Genomic DNA, 16,458 nt, shown 5'->3' on the forward strand with positions numbered 1-16,458 from the left:
ATGTAAAACACTTAGCACAGTGCTAGGCAAAGAGGAAGATCTCAATTATTATTATACTTTATCTGAAGACTTTGGCTCTTAAAATTCGAAGGGCTTATAGATCCCAAACTCTCCCCCAGCCACCCATCACTCTATCTCAATGCCTTACTTTATTTTCTTGGTACATTTACCACTACCGGAAATTATCCTATTTGTTTATTGGGCTTACACTTGCCTCGCCACACCAGAACATAACCCCCCAAAATCAGGGGCTTTGTCTTGTCAACTGAGCCTAGAGCAGTGTGCCTGGCACACTGTGGTGCTGAAATCAGCATCAGTTGAATAAATGAATATCACCTGCCCATCCATAAACATAATACCACAGAGTGCCCAGGCTAGGAATGAAAAGAAAGCGAAGTAAGATAGAGAAAGCTGTGCCATTTTGAATGGGGTGGCCAGCAAAGGCTTCTGAAATGCTGACACTGAAGCAAAGAAGAGCAGTTTCGATGACAGTGGGTCAGACAGTGTGACTGGGGTGAGATTCAGGCATGAACAGGATGTAAGACGCTGCGGGGTGGCAAGATGGGGTATTAAAGAAGCTGAGAGTGGGGCCCCTGCACTTACTACCCTTTGTCTGGACCTCAGCTAACAAAATACTTTGGTGTCTGCCAAAAAAAAGTTTTCCTTTATTCATGAAGCTTTTATAGCAGTCCTTACGTCTCCCTCCTCTGCCCCTTGGGCCTTTCGTCCTTTCTTCAACTACAACACTTCCAGCACTTCCGTGGAATTGTAAGTTTCCCATCTTACCTGCCTCTTGTCCCCTCCAGTGAGCTCCTTGAGGGCAGAGACCCCACAGGGTACCCAACAGATAAGGAAAGAAGAGAGCTTCTGGCTGATGCTTCTCCCTGTGGATACCCTTCTGCTATAAAGACCAAGTTTCTTCCATTTAAAACAAGGCTTGCAGGAGTGATGCCATTCCCTGAAAAATGGCAGAGCAGGAAGCTCGAGGGATCATCCCGCCACTCAGGCAACCACTGAGGTGGAAGAAGTGGTGGGAATCAACTATTTGGGAACCTAGAATCTAACTGGACTCTTACAGCAACCTGGGGAGTGCCTGATGAAGAAAGAGGCTGCTCATCTTTCTTAAGCAAGCAGTGTGGGTAAACCAGCTCCCACCCTCCATTCCTCAGCTCCATCACAGCTGTGCGGGGAGCAGTTCACATTCCTGGAGTGGCTGACTGGTGCCAGGATGGGCAGCGGGGACCTCGTCCTCTAAAAATTTGGGGTTGTGCACTCTGGTTGATCTGGTGGTGCTTGAGGCACTGACACAGACAGTTGCCCTGGTTTTAGCCCTCTCAGTGGCAGCAGCTTCACTGATGGCATCCACTGGAAAATTTCAGAAGACCAAAAAAAAAAAAATCCCTCCTGGGATTTCCCTGGCAGTCCAGTGACTAAAACTCCATTCTTTCACTGCAGGGGGCAGAGATTTAATCCCTGGTTGGGGAACTAAGATCCCACATGCTGCATGGTGCGGGAGAAAAAAACAAAAAACAAAAAAAAACCCTTATTTTTGGAGCTAGACATTTAAATATATCTTTGTCAGGCCACTGGCTGACCTCCAAGATAAGGGAACAGAAACTTCAGTGACCAGATACAACAAGAAATGCATATTTGCAACAACCACTGTGGAAATGTCACAAATAGCAGCGGCCCTCAACACCACCAACAAAAAGATCAACAATCCCTGAAGAGTGGAGAATGAGATTTCCAGTTACCACGTGATAATAGTCAGAATATAGAATTTTTAACAACAAAAAAACACAAACTATACAAGAAACAGGAAAATTTCTGTTCTGGTCATTCACAGGAAAAGAAAAAGAAATAGAATGCATCAGAAGCCATCCCCAAGGAAACCTACACATTGGAATTACTCGTCAAAGATGTTACATCAACTGTGTTAAACCTGTTCAATAAGCTAAAAGAAATAAACAAATAATCAATAGAAATAATAGAACAGTCTTTTGGACTCTGTGGGAGAGGGAGAGGGTGGGATGATTTGGGAGAATGGCATTGAAACATGTATAATATCATATATGAAATGAGAAAAAAAAAGAAGGTTTCTTTGATTTGAAAAAAAAAAAAAAAGAAAAGAAAGAAAAATGTGATATGAGCAAAAAGAATATTGACCAAAAAATAAAAATTATAAAAAGAAAATAAATTCTGGAAGTTAAAAGTATAATGACTGAGATGAAAAATGAGCTGGAGATGTTCAGCATCAAATCTGAACAAGCAGAAAAAAGAATCAGCAAGCTTGAAGATAGGAAAAATCAAAATTAACAAATCTGAGCAGCAGAAAGAAGGAAGAAAAGTGAACAGAATCTAAGTGAGGTTCGTATGTAGGAGACTTACTGTATATACTGCAAGAAGCTCAACAAACTCCAAGAAAGATAAAGCCAGAGGTCCACATGGAGACAAATTATAGGCAAAATGTCAAAACCCAAAGAAAGAGAAAAATTTTAAAGCGTAGAGAAGTGACTCTTCAAATACATGGGAGTGTCAATAAATTTATAGCTGCTTTGTCATCAGAAGCCATGGAAACCAGAAGACAGTGGAATAACATTTAAAGTCCTGAAAGAAAAAAGTTAACCAATAATTCTATGTCCAACAAAACTATCCTTCAAGAATGAAAGAGAAATTAAAATTAATGTCTATATAAATGAAAGATAAAGGAGTTCATTGCCAGCAAGAGCTTCCCTGAGAAATGATAAAAGAAGGCTAAAATGGAAAGAAACTAAAGCCATAGGAAGAAATAAAGAACACTGGTAAAGGTAACCACGCAGGTAAATATAAAAACAAGCATTACCGTACTTTTAATTTATAACTTCTCTTTTTTCCTATATTACTTATAAGATAAATCTTGTTTGGGGACACGCAGTGTATGGTGGGGTAAATCTGACAGTGTTAGTCACTCAGTTGTGTCCAATTCTTTGTAACCCCATGGACTATAGCCCACCAGGTTCCTCTGTCCATTCAATTCTCCAGGCAAAAATACTGGAAAGGGTAGCCATTCCTTTTCCTAGGGGATCTTTCCCACCCAGGGATTGAACCTGGGTCTCCTGCATTGCAGGCAGATTCTTTACTGTGTGAGCCACCACAGAAGCCCATCCGTGGCAATGACAATACAAAGGAGGAGGAACAGAAATGGAGTGTATACTACTGAAACTAAGTTGGTATTAGTCAAACTAGATTATTATACGTTTTCTTTTGATTTGAATGCTAATTTTAAAATAAAGTTTATAAGAAGTATGGTGTCATGGTGGAAAAACTATGAAATCAAATAAGAAAAAAGGCTGAAATTGCCTCACATCACACCACCTTTATCCTGATTGAGTTGAAAATTTTTTTAATATTTCCTAGATATTTAGATATTTTCTAGAAGAGTCAGACTATAGAGGGGAGCATTTCAGACAGGGGGAATAATATGAGTGGCAGAGAAGTTTTTTGTTTTTTTTTTTTCCCCCTTTTTCTGAAAGAGGTTCTCCTTTGCTTAACAAGATTTTTCAGAGTACTTTGGATATCAAAGACACTAGAGTATAAGAATTAAGAAACAGACTCTGAGCTAACCTATCCAGATTTTAATCTGGACCTATCATTTACTTTCTGTGTAATTTTGGACAATCTTTCAATACCTCAGTTTCTTTATCTGTAAAATGGGAATAATAATAGTACCTACTTCATGAGGTTGTTGTGAGGAATAAATGTTAATACACATAAAGCACTTAGAAGAGACTCTGGAATATAGGTAAAGCCTAACAAATATTATTTCTTCTTATAATCATACAATCATCTAAAAATCCCCTGAGAGGTTCCAGCAAGTTCTACAACTGTAGCAATAAATAAAATGTAAAATTCTTTACCTTATTTCACAGTCTAATCAATCAATCCATTTCCTTTCAGATGCAGATAATTCTTAGATCTAAGATTCAGAACAAGTGTAAAGAGTCAGACACAACTGAGTGAGTGAGCTGACTGAAAGCCTATCAATATTTTGGTAGTGCTTATTTAAAAAAAAAAAAGTCTTCCACCCGCCATCAGCTCTACAAGGATCAAGTCACTAGCCACTGCAGTGGCTGACCTTTAACACACCCTGAAAGGAGTTCAGGGCAGAGATCAGCAACGAAGCACTCTGTGCTCTGGGAAAACTGAAAGAAGAGACCTTTAAACCGTTAGGTATTTTCAGGAGAAACTTTTTATAAACCTGGATTCTTTCACCTTCCCATACTTAGAAAAGTACTAAAACCATAAACTAAGATGTCTGTTCCTCCTCCTATCAACAACCTTGTAACAAGATATGTGCTTTATGTAGCCCTTCACCGAAATCACATTTATAGTGACCACCCACATATGCACCGAGCAGTTCCTCAGAGCTATCTGAGAGGTTGTCTCCTCAGCTGCAGTTCCCTGGAAGTCCCCAAATGAGACTCACAGCTCTCACACTGGGCATTTTTATTTCAGTAAACAGAGTAATAATGCAGTTAGTTCTAAAAGCTTTCTTCTAAACCAGCATTACAGCATTTGTGTCTTTCTGTCATTGCCATTTCCACAGGATATACGACAGGATATAAACTGCCATGCGGCTGTCTAGAAAGCTAAGATGGTTAGCCATGTGAGATTTATTCACTCCTTTAGTCATCCATTCAATAGATACTGAGTACCATTAATGTGCCAAGTACTGGGAAACAGGATTAAACAAAACAGACAGAAACCTAAGTTGACTTTCTGACAGGTAACCACACATAGGGAGGCGGCTGTTCAGGGATGCATGGGACCTGGGCAGGCAGGAACGGGGTTACTGTTCTTATCTTGCTTCCTTTCTGACCCCTCTGATTTGGAACTATATTATATCACATTGTATTCAACTCAAGACTCCTGACCCAGAGGTAAAAACCATGCAAGTGAATTCCTTAAGTCCCTGCTACTTCTCACCACCATCACCCAGTCACCCAGCCCAGAAACCAAGGAACCAAAAATGACTCCGTCTCTTGGTCATCTCCAAAGACAAATACTGTAATCACACAAGAGCCACACTAGTAAAGATGAGTTGAGAGCTGTGTATCTAGATGACCTTTTTTCAAAAAGGATCTCCATCTTCTCAGGGTGATTTAACTAGATTCCTGTCCGAGGCAGAAACGAAACCACTGTCCTCCAAAACCTGGCTTCCCAATTTGAGTCTTGGTTTGGACAAGTCATTCAACCTCTCTGACGGTTTCCTCAACTGTTAAATGGGGACAGTAATGCACATCTACAGGCTATGGTGATGAGTTAAAGACATGAAAAGTGCTTAGAACACCTAACACGTATGAAGCACTCAACACACACTGAAAAACGTGAACCTCCCAACATTCCTTTCAGTGGTTCATTTTATCTGGAGAGGATCACATCTGTGAAAAGTACAACCCAACAGATGAGTGCATAATTATCACAGCACACCAAGCAGAGAGGTGGATTTGGAGGGTGGGAGAGGCATGTCTCAGGCCACAGTTAAGGGCCTGGGCTGGTTGCAAGATTTGGCTTTTCCAAGAGCTTGGAACCCTATCAACTGGCACTTTCTGCAAAATTTCCCAGGAAGACTCTGCCTCCCACACCCCTCACCCCACCCCCAACTTCCACTTGTTTTCCTTTAAAACTGATTCAACTGACACAGTCGGGAAAGGAGAGGGTGGGATGAATTAAGAGAATAGCATGGAAACATATACATTACCATGGGAGTCCTGGGTTTATTCCCTGGGTTGGGAAGATGCCCTGGACAAAGGAATGGCTACCCACTCCAGTATTCTTGCTTGGAGAATTCCATGGACAGAGGAGGCTGGTGAACTACCATCCATGGGCTCATAAAGAGTTGGACACGACTGAGCTACTGACACACACATATACATTACCACAGATAAAATAGATAGCCAATGGGAATTTGCTGTGTGACACAGGGAGCTCAACCCAGTGCTCTGTGACAACTTAGAGGGTTGGGGTGGAGTGGGAAATGGGAGCGGGGTACAGGAGGGAGGGGACACACACACACATATATATAAACCTGTGGCTGATTCATGCTGATGTATGGCAGAGGCCAACACAATATTGCAGTGCAACTGTCCTCTGATTAAAAAATAAAAGAAAAAAATGATTTACCTAAGGAAGTATGGGCCTCGAGGCCAGGGCCTAATGTGGCTAACAGGGCCCTGGCCTGGTGCTTCCTATACAGAATCCCCCAAACCCTGTGTCAAAGGAGACCCATCAGGAGAAGCACACTGCCAGCCCTTCTCACAGCTCATCACCGTTGGAAAACTCTCCCTGCAGCTTGGCTCTCCTCTCTCCATCTGCATTCGGAGAAGTACACTGACCCTGCCCTGGAGAGGATGCTTCAGGGGATCACTGAGGGGCCGCTGGTATTCCTTTCACAGCATGTGGTTCTTTCTCCCTGAAGACCCCTCTCCCCAAGTGGTCAGAAGCCTGCATTTCAGCAGCACATCATGCTTCACCCTGAGGCTGACGGCTCTGGGTGAAAACAAGCCAGGGCTGAAGGACAACTCAACAGACATCCAGGGGCCTCGAGGGCATTTTGCAAAGGGAAATAAGTCCAACAGGGAAAGACAAACACTGCATATTCTCACTGATAGATGGAGTCTTTTTTTTTTTTTTTTCCACACTGCATGGCTTCTGGGATCTTATTTTCCCAACCTGTGTGGAATCTTAAAAAGCCAAACTCATAGAAATAGAGTAGCATGGAGGTTGCCAGAGGCTGAGAGGCTGGGAAACTGGATAATGATTTCCACTGGCTATCTATAGCCAATTCCCATTGGCTACCTATTTTAACTGTGGTAGTGTGTATGTGTTAGTCAGTCGCTCAGTCCTGTCCAGCTCTTTACAACCCCATGGACTGCAGCTCGCCAGGCTTCTCTGTCCATGGACTTCTCCAGGCAATTGTTGGTCAAAGTGTACAAAGTGTACTTCCAGCTATAAGTTAAGGATCTAAGGTACAGCACGATGACTTAAAATTAACAGTATATTGTATTACAGACTTGAAAGTTGTTAAGAGGGTCAATCTTAAATGTTATCACCACACCAAAAAAGGGTAATTATGAGCGGGGATGGAAGCACTAACTAACCTTATTTGGGCCATCGTTTTGCTATATATATAATACATATAGCACACTGTACACCTTAAACTTATATATGTCAATAATATCTCAATAAAGCTAGAAAAAAGTACCAAGACCTGTGGTTTCTCCCCAGCTGCCTGTCCCACTGAAGTCTAGAAACGTTTTCTTTTTGACATTTTAAAATAAAATTCAAGAAGTCAGTTTCCTTGCTGTGACTACAGAAATGCTGACTATTTGGATGATTATTCCTCTTTCTTATCTGATGACATCTCTGTGAGGATAGGGGCTGCAGCTCAATCAACTCTGCATTCCTAGCACTGAATACAGAAACTAGCCTAAGAAAAGGCTGTTGAATAAATACATAAGTAAATTCTATCTTTATAGCATCTACTGACATCTAAGAATTCCAAATTAGAAGTTATAAAATTTACATATAAAATGTATGACAGATATCTTAAGAACAAATAAGCTGCAAAATCAATTATGCACTACATACTACACAGAATTTGACGAAAATTAGCACTCTCTTCAAATAAAAAAAATGTACTGTAAAACAAGCTTTGTTATTCATTGGTATGAACACAGAACCAATCATTCTGGCCTTCACTATTATAGAATGCTTATATTTTCCAGTTTATAAAGTGGGAAAAACAACAGTTACCTCATTGAATTTTTGTGAGGATTAGATGAGTTAATACATGAATAGTACCTGGGATAGTGCTTGGCAGACATTGACCACTTAAGAAATGTTAGCTATTATTATGGCTGTCACCATTATCAGGCACTGTCCTGGCTAAGACTATTACCCAAGTTAGAGAGAAGTTCATTTAGTTAATCTGCCTAGAAAAGTATTAATAGAAGCAAGATGCACATATAGTCTATCCCCTTGACAACAAAATTTGCCCTCAGAGCTTTAGATATCTTCTAAAAGCCATTAATGGATTCTCATCATGTAAAAATTGCCTATAAATTGTTTGTTTCTTAGAATGTGATGGTACCTTGAAGCAGAAATAGATACTTAGCAGACCCTAAATGAAGCCCAAAAGAAGTGAATTAGCAGCCTCACTCAAAGGTTCTTTAAAAAAAAAATTCAGAAAGCAATTTTTACCTTCTCTTCAGGCCAGATGATGATGGTCCTGATTCAGAAAGGTCTGGGGCACTTTTATCTGATATGGGCCTGTGTGTATGTGAGAACTTCAGATGACTACTGTTTGGGTCAAAAATAGTCACTGAGAAACAAAAACTGAAATACCACTGAGAATCAGAAAGCAGAAGTATTTTCAAAGTTGCTCCATTTGCCCTCTCCCGCTGTGGGCGTTTCCCTGCTTCTTAGAACACCATCCTTCAGTGAGCAGTTCCCAAAGTGTTCCGCAGGCCGCCAGTCCCCAACGTGCGGGGCCATGCGAGGGCCCCGAGGTCAAGTTTGGGAAATATATACTATTTTCTTCTCCAGAGAGTCACAATGCCCACCAACATATCAGAGGTCTTGAGCTTCTTCCAGGAAAGAATTCAGCTAGTTGCGCTTTACCCACTGGTTGAGAATGTAAACTAAAAATGCTGCTGCCAATCCAATTCTGTGAGGATCCAGCCAGTAGCCACTGCGGTCACTCACCCACGATGGGCCTGAGGGGAATTCAGGACAGAGAAAAAGAGCATACTCCAAGCGGGCTTCCCTGGTGGCTCAGTGGTAAAAGAATCCACCTGCCAAGGCAGGAGATGCAGGTTCGATTCCTGGGTTGGGAAAATCCCCTGGAGAAGGAAATAACAACCCACTCCAGCATTCTGGCCTGGAAAATCTCATGGACAGAGGAGCCTGGTGGGCTACAGTTCATTGAGTAGCGAGAAACGGACATGACTTACGTGACTAAACCACCACCACCGTATTTCAAGTACTTACTGGTCCCGAGGAATCTAAGATACATATCTAAGGAGAAATCTCAATGACCCCAGATTCCCCAATCTTCCCATAGAGAAGCATTTAACTTGAGATGCTGTTCTTTGCAATTAGCAGTAATCTTTTTATGTCTGACCACATGTTTTTTTTTTTTCTCCCAGCAAACATGTCATATATATTCTGGCTCCCCCCTTACTGCTTCAGAGCTGCTTCTCAGAGCTGTCTGAAAGGTTGTCTTCCAGGCTACAGCCCTCGGTTAAGGTCCTCAAATAAAACTTCTTGTGCATTTTTCTTTTAGTCAACAAGAAATCAGCCACATATACCCTTTTACCAAAATAAATAAATATATATATATATACCAGAATTTTCACTTTGGATACTGAAATAGCCTAAAATTAATCACTTCTTTCCATTTAGGAATGACAGTGAGCTCATTACCTGGCCTGGCAAAGTCAACACTTAAAAGTAGATAGGAAAGAACCTTAACCTTATGCATTCTCACGGCCCCTCAACCAGTGCATGTTTTCATGACCAGAATCAAGTCAAAAAGAAACTATCCTCAGGATCCATATGAGGTATATCCCAAACCCAGGAAGGCAACCATAAATTCTAGGAATGGTCCACATAGAGCATCATTTCAGAAAATTTTGAGAATAAAAGAAAAGAAGAAGATGTAAGAGCAATCCAATCAACAAAAGAAATTTAATTGTCCTCCTATTTAAGTCCAGGAGAAGAATGCAAGGGCATCACAATCTAATCAGAACATGTCCAAAGTCTTTAGGAAGAAACTCACTGAGGTCAGTTTAACTCAGCCCCAACCAGAGAGGAATGCTCAAGGGGTTCCTTGTCAAACTATCTCCAAAGACCCCAATCTCTAGAACATTATCTTAAATCTACAACTGGAAAAAATTTTCCAGAATCCTGAATAGCTGTTTGCAATACAGCTTTTTCCTAGCACGTGAAACCGCACAGAAAATTAGGGGTACTGGAAGCATCTTGCCTCCCACCCTCAGGTCACTGTAACAGTCACTCGACCATTGGTCTCCCTGATGACCAAACTTACTAAAAAGGCACAGCGTCAGCAGAGAGGAAAGTGACGTTTCTAAAATAACTAAGAATAAAAGCATCCTGGGTTATGTAACTCTTTGTTTCCCAGGATTCAAAGGTGTTCAAGATCCTTGAGACTGAGAACCCCCTAAGTGGGGGAGGAAAGGTGTGGGGAAGGTTTTACTTGAATAGATCTACAGAAAAGCCTTATCTCATAGGCTCTGCAGCTGAACAGAAAGTCACCTAAAATTGCCACCATTTTGCTCCATCACTGTCCAACAGAACTTTCTGCAATGAAGAAAGTGTTCTGTATAAGCACTGTTCAATATGGTAGCCACTAGCCACATATAGCTACTCCACCCTTGAACTGTGGCTAGTACAACTGAAGAACTGAAATCTCAATTTTAGTTAATTTTAACTTAGATAACCACTAAGCCATGTGGCCCATGACTTCTGGACTAAATAGTACAACTAGCTAATATAGTCAAAGTTCCTTCAACATGAATTCCACAAAAAGAGAGGTGGTCAGGGATCAAGGGAGGTTCTTCCTAGGTTCTGGGAAATGGATTATTTTACTTATCAAAGGAAGAAGGGAACAATCGAGTTCAGTATCTCATGAATCTTCATGTACACCACTAACTTGGCTAAGGGTGAGCATTATTCCCATTATGACTAAAGGAGAAACTGAGATACAAATCAATTAATTGATATAATCAGTAATTGCTATTAGCAGAATCTCTACATGTCCAAAGGGTTTTATATGTGATTTTTACCACAATCTTCCAAGAGACACATTACTGTCTTTCTTTTACAAATGTGGAAACTGAAGCTCAAGGAGGTTAAGTGGCTTAGGAAATGCCACTTAGGTGGAGCTAAGAATTGAACTTCAAGACTACCCCGCCCCCCAAAAAATACACGTGTGGTCTTTACCAAAAGTGACTTTTCATTTCTAGATTTAATCAAGTATTTTTTTGAGCATCATATACACAATACCATGCCGAGTGCTTGGTGAACGGGTGATACGAAGGTAAACAAGGAAAACCAGCACACTGAGCTTGAGGGTCACGTGGGCTTGTTAGTCTTCTCTACAAAGTACAGTAATTATTCAATTACTCACAGTTAGCAACGTCAGCCCAGAATATAACATAAGCTAATATTTTTAGTACTTCAAACACATACAGAGCCAAAAACAAAAGTGACAAGAGAAAAAAGTGAAGAAGTTAGACTTCATCAAAATTTAAAACTTTGGGAATCAAAGTAAAAACAGCCCTCAGCAACAGAGTAAAAAGACAAGATGGGAGAAAATAATTGCAAATCACACAGCTGACAAGGGACTTAAAAACTCTTTCAACTCAACAATCAGAAGACAATCTATACACATTTTATGTTGACATATGCTTACATTTCTAGGAGTAGAATGCTGGACCATATGGTCATTCTGTGTTTAGCATTTTGAGGACGTAGCAAACTGTATTCCCAAGTGGCTGCACCATTTTACAAGCTCACTAGCAATATATGGAGGCTCAAATTTCCCCACAACCTCATCAACACTTGTTATTGTCTGTCTTTTTCATTTTAGCCATTCTCGTTGGTGTGGAATGGCACCTCATTACAGTTCAATTTGCATTTCACTAAAGACTAGTGATGCTGAATATCTTTTCATGTGTTTACTGGCCATCTGTGTATCTTCTTTGGAGAAATGCTTATTCAAATCCTTTGCCTGTTGTTGTTGTTGCTGTTTTTCAGGGACAGGGGGACTGGGGAAAGGAAAATCAATCCATTTCATTGAGGAGCTCCAAGGAAGGATCCAAGGTTTGGGAAGACAATGAGATCCAGGTCTGGCCAGGATCTCTCCAACCTCACAGTCACTGAAAGTCTTGTCTGTTTTAAAATGGGTTGATTTCATTGTGAAGTTGTAATAGTTTCATATATATTCTGGATACAATTTCCCTATCAGATACACAATTTGAAAATATTTTTTTCCTATTTTGAATCTGCCCTTCTATGAATCAAGTCAGGTTCTCCAGCAAACAGCCCCATTCCTTGCTCAGGAAGGAACATATCATCTGAAAACATAAAGGACAACATTTTTTAAAGGGCATTTCACTTTCTAATGTGGAGCAGTTGAGAAACCCTCTCAATCCACAGCACAGAAGGGTCACTAATGACTTGAAAATAATTATGAAGCAGGAAGATGGAGCAGACTGGGAAAGAAATGTTAGGGCTGAGCTAGTGAGTCACAGATTTTAAAAGTGAAAAATACTGCTCATCTTTTTCCTTCCTCTGTTTTGTTTTAAAATCTCTCTTTGTCACTATTTTTCTAAAAGGGCCTACATGCTTCATAATCATCAGAATGTGAGCCACACAGGGCAATGATCTGGAGAACCTGACTTGAGCCACAAAAAAAGCAGAAATGTGTTAGTTATGAGCCATGTTACCCAAGACCAGAAGGTCCATGGAGGAGTACATAAACACTTGTGCACAAGTGCAGGTAGCTCAAATCCCCACCCCTGGATCTGCCTCCTACACAGCTGTCATCACTATGAACCTGCCAAAACCAAACACAGCTGGAGAGAGAGGACATCCAGATGGACAGGTACTAGATATGCAAACATCTCTCTCAACAGACAGACACAAGTTTCTTGGGAAAGAAAACAAGAAAGGGAAGAAACAAGATTCAAAGCAGTCCCAAAGGGTGAATACTGGGGAAAACCCAATAAGATCAACATGGTACATTTCCAACAGATGCCAGCTGTTAGTGTTAACATTAATATTAAATAACAACATTAACTTTAAAGTTCTGAATTTATGTTTAAAACAGCAATTACATAAAAAGAGACTAATGGAAAACTGGCTTGTGTAAAATCCACAGGAGGAAAAAAGGTTGGGAGTTTTGGTTGGCCACAAGCTTCACATGTGCCAACAGAGCAATGCAGCTGCTAAATAACCATCCCCACAAGGCTGTCAGCATCAAAGGAACTGATAGGCTCGGTAAACTCTACCAGACAGGCCATGTCTGATGTGTAGGCTTGGTGTGGGCACAGAAGATACGGATAATCTGAAGCATATCTAGCAAGGAGTGACCAGGATAGCCATAGGTCTGGAATCCAAATTAAATACAAAATAGCTGATGGAACAGGACGTGTGTGGACCTGTAAATGTGGAAGTTTAAGGTAGCGACATTCAAATATCTGAAGAAATGCCAACAGAGGATGGCCCTACGTCATTGCGTGTTGCCAAAGGTGAAAATTGCAGGGGAATGCTATGCTCCATATGTGAAGTGATTTTCCTGTACTCGAAGTCATCCGAGCATTGATCTCATGGGCTTGAGAAGCTCTATTTTGTTGGACACGCTGGGCTACTGAACAGACGATTATGTGCCAGCAAGAGCAATCTAAGGATCCTGTGGTGGGTCCCAAAACCAAGGATCCCAAAGTTTTAAAGTCTCTTCCAGCACCAAGAACCTGCAGTCCTATGATTCTGATTATGACTGAAATTCATCACACTAGTAGACAAAGCCCAGTGCTTATCTCTCCTCCAGCTCATCTTTATGTTGTGAATGGTGAACATTTAAAAGTACTCTTGGTAGGCCTGGAAAAATTATTAAGTAACATCAGAGTCTCAAATATTAACTATTTTTGTTAAATACTTTTCCATTGTACTTAAACCCTATTGCTTATGTGCAAAAATGTAAATGAGATGATAAAACTGAATAAACTCTGAAGAACTCAAAGCAATATAAGGGATTTTTATTATGACTGATGGTGATCAGTAAACAGAGAAGCACCCAATAACTTTAAGAAAAAAGAAAACACTTTCATATGGAGCAGCAGTTTCTTCTTTTCTCTCAAGTATAAACTTCCAAGGCAGATCTAATTTTATCTTCATCTCAAAATTTCATAAACAGAGTGCCAGACTCTTGCATACACAATTTCAACAAAGTATCCACCACAAAATATTAGTAAGAGAACTTGGAGTCTGGGCTTTGCCTTCTGTCCTCAAAGAAGAATAAATGCAGGATCCAGGGAGAATGTAAGAGTGAAAGCTGGAGCACCTAAACTAACCACAAACCAAAGACACAGGCTAAAAGGCACAGCCTAAGCAAAATCTACAAAAGGAAACAACAGATGAACTGGACTTCACCAAAATTAAAACCTTTTGTGTACTTGCCTGGCAGTCCAGTGTCAAGACTCCACACTTCTAATTCAGGGGGCATGGGTTCAATCCCTGGTCAGGGAACTAAGATCCCACAAGCCAAGGAGGCATGGCAAAAATTAAAATCCTTTGCTTTTCAAAAGTCACCATCAAGAAAATGAAAAGACAAGCCACAGATGCGAGAAAATATTTTAAAATCACATCTGAAAAGGGACTTGTATCAAGGATAAATAAAGAACTCTTACAACTCAATAAGAAGACAACCCAAGTAAAAAATGCAAAAAAAAAAAACTGAACAAATATTTCACCAAAGAAGATATATGAATATCTAATCTAATAAGCACATATAAAGATGCTCAGAATCAACAGTCATTCAGTTCAGTTGCTCAGTCGTGTCCAACTCTTTGCGACCACATGAATTGCAGCACGCCAGGCCTCCCTGTCCATCACCAACTCCTGGAGTTCACTCAGACTCAAGTCCATCAAGTTGGTGATGCCATCCAGCCATCTCATCCTCTGTTGTCCCCTTCTCCTCCTGCCCCCAATACCTCCCAGCATCAGAGTCTTTTCCAATGAGTCAACTCTTCGCATGAGGTGGCCAAAGTACTGGAGTTTCAGCTTCAGCATCATTCCTTCCAAAGAACACCCAGGACTGATCTCCTTTAGAATGGACTGGTTGGATCTCCTTGCAGTCCAAGGGACTCTCAAGAGTCTTCTCCAACACCACAGTTCCAAAGCATCATTAGGGAAATACAAATTAAAACCACAATGAGACATCCCTACACATCCACTACCACGGCTACAACTGAAAAGACAGTTTCAAATCTGTAGAGCAACAGAACCCGTCTCATACTCCAGTAGTGTGAAAGTAAAATGATAAGCCACTTTGGAAAACAATTTAGCAGTTTCTTAAAAGGTTAAACATACATCTACCATATGTACCAGAAATTTCACTCTCAGCTATCTACCAATGAATAATGAAAACGTTCGTCCATATAAGCACACACACACAAATGATCATAGCAGAGACAACACAGATGTCATAGAAGTGAATAAAGGTAGTATATCCCTACAGTGAAATATTCAGCAATAAAAAGGAAGGTAATATGTATATCAATACATATTACAACATGAATGAATCTCAAAATCATTATGCTAATTGGGGGAAAAAAAAAAACAGACCCAAAAGACCATACGTTGAATGATTTCATTTATGTGAAATTTCCAGAAAAGGCAAATTCACAGAGAAAGAAAGCAGATCAGTGCTTGCCTGGGAGTGACAGCAGAGACCAGCTGCAAATGTGCCACATTTGGTAGTAACAGAAAAGTTTTAAACATGGATTATGTTGATGGTTGTACAGCTCTATAAATTTACTAAAAGTCACTGAATTTAAAACAGTTGAAATTTACAGTGTGCAAAATATTCTTCAATAAAACTCTTTTAAAATATAGTACAGCCCTGAGACCCATGAAAAAGTAGGCCTGGATCAGAGGGTAGATCTTTTAGTCATGTTCATTACATATGTCATTTTCAGTTCATAGAAACATAATGGAGAAAAAGAACAAATTTCCTTTTTCTTCTGTCTTACTTATCAAAAGCAATTTCTTCAGGTATCTCAAAATTTGAAGCCATAAGTGCCAGATTCTCTTATAATGTGATTTTGGAGTCAGGGTGCCTAGCGGTTAAAGATGGGGACTATGGGCTCAACCTGTATCTAAAAGCTGCTTTCTGACTTACTAGGCAACCCTGAGCATGTGACTGAATCTGAATCTCTGTTTCTTGTTCCTGTAAAACAAAACTCATACATTGCAGAATTCCCTGGTGGCCCAGTGGGAAAGAATCTGCCTGCCAATGCAGGGGACATGGGTTCGATCACTGGTCCAGGAAGATCCCATAGGCCACGGGGCAACTAAGCCCATGCACCGCAACTACTGAGCGCACCAGTCACAACCACCGACGACCATGTGCCCTAGAGCCACGCTCCACAACGAGAGAAGGCACTGCAACAAGAAGCCCAGGCACCGCAACTGGAGAGTAGCCCCAGCTCACCGCAGCTAGAGAAAAGCTCATGACGCAACGAAGGCTCTGCACAGCCAAAATAAAATAAATAAGCAATTAAAAAACAAAACCTCACACATATCACATGGTCTAACACACAGGAAGTACTCGGCAAATGATGATGCTCTGATTTTGATTATCAACACATCATCATTATCATCAATATTACT

General features: G+C 40.6%; 1 protein-coding gene across 5 annotated transcripts in view; it reads right to left on the reverse strand.

Annotated features, from left to right (window-relative positions):
- The window catches only part of TMCC3 (transmembrane and coiled-coil domain family 3), a 288,555-nt gene that overhangs the window by 227,142 nt on the left and 44,955 nt on the right, over positions 1–16,458 (reverse strand). For 3 of the 5 annotated variants that reach the window (XM_015470921.3, XM_015470919.3, XM_015470918.3), the window contains exon 1: positions 8,242–8,475. The exons of the other annotated variants lie outside the window; for them this stretch is intronic. The gene's annotated coding sequence lies outside the window, so the exon portion shown is untranslated. Of the gene's footprint in view, positions 1–8,241; positions 8,476–16,458 lie in introns of those variants that run through there. 5 annotated transcript variants of the gene reach the window in all.

The sequence above is a fragment of the Bos taurus genome, chromosome 5 (assembly GCF_002263795.3).
Source record: "Bos taurus isolate L1 Dominette 01449 registration number 42190680 breed Hereford chromosome 5, ARS-UCD2.0, whole genome shotgun sequence".
NCBI lineage: Eukaryota > Metazoa > Chordata > Mammalia > Artiodactyla > Bovidae > Bos > Bos taurus.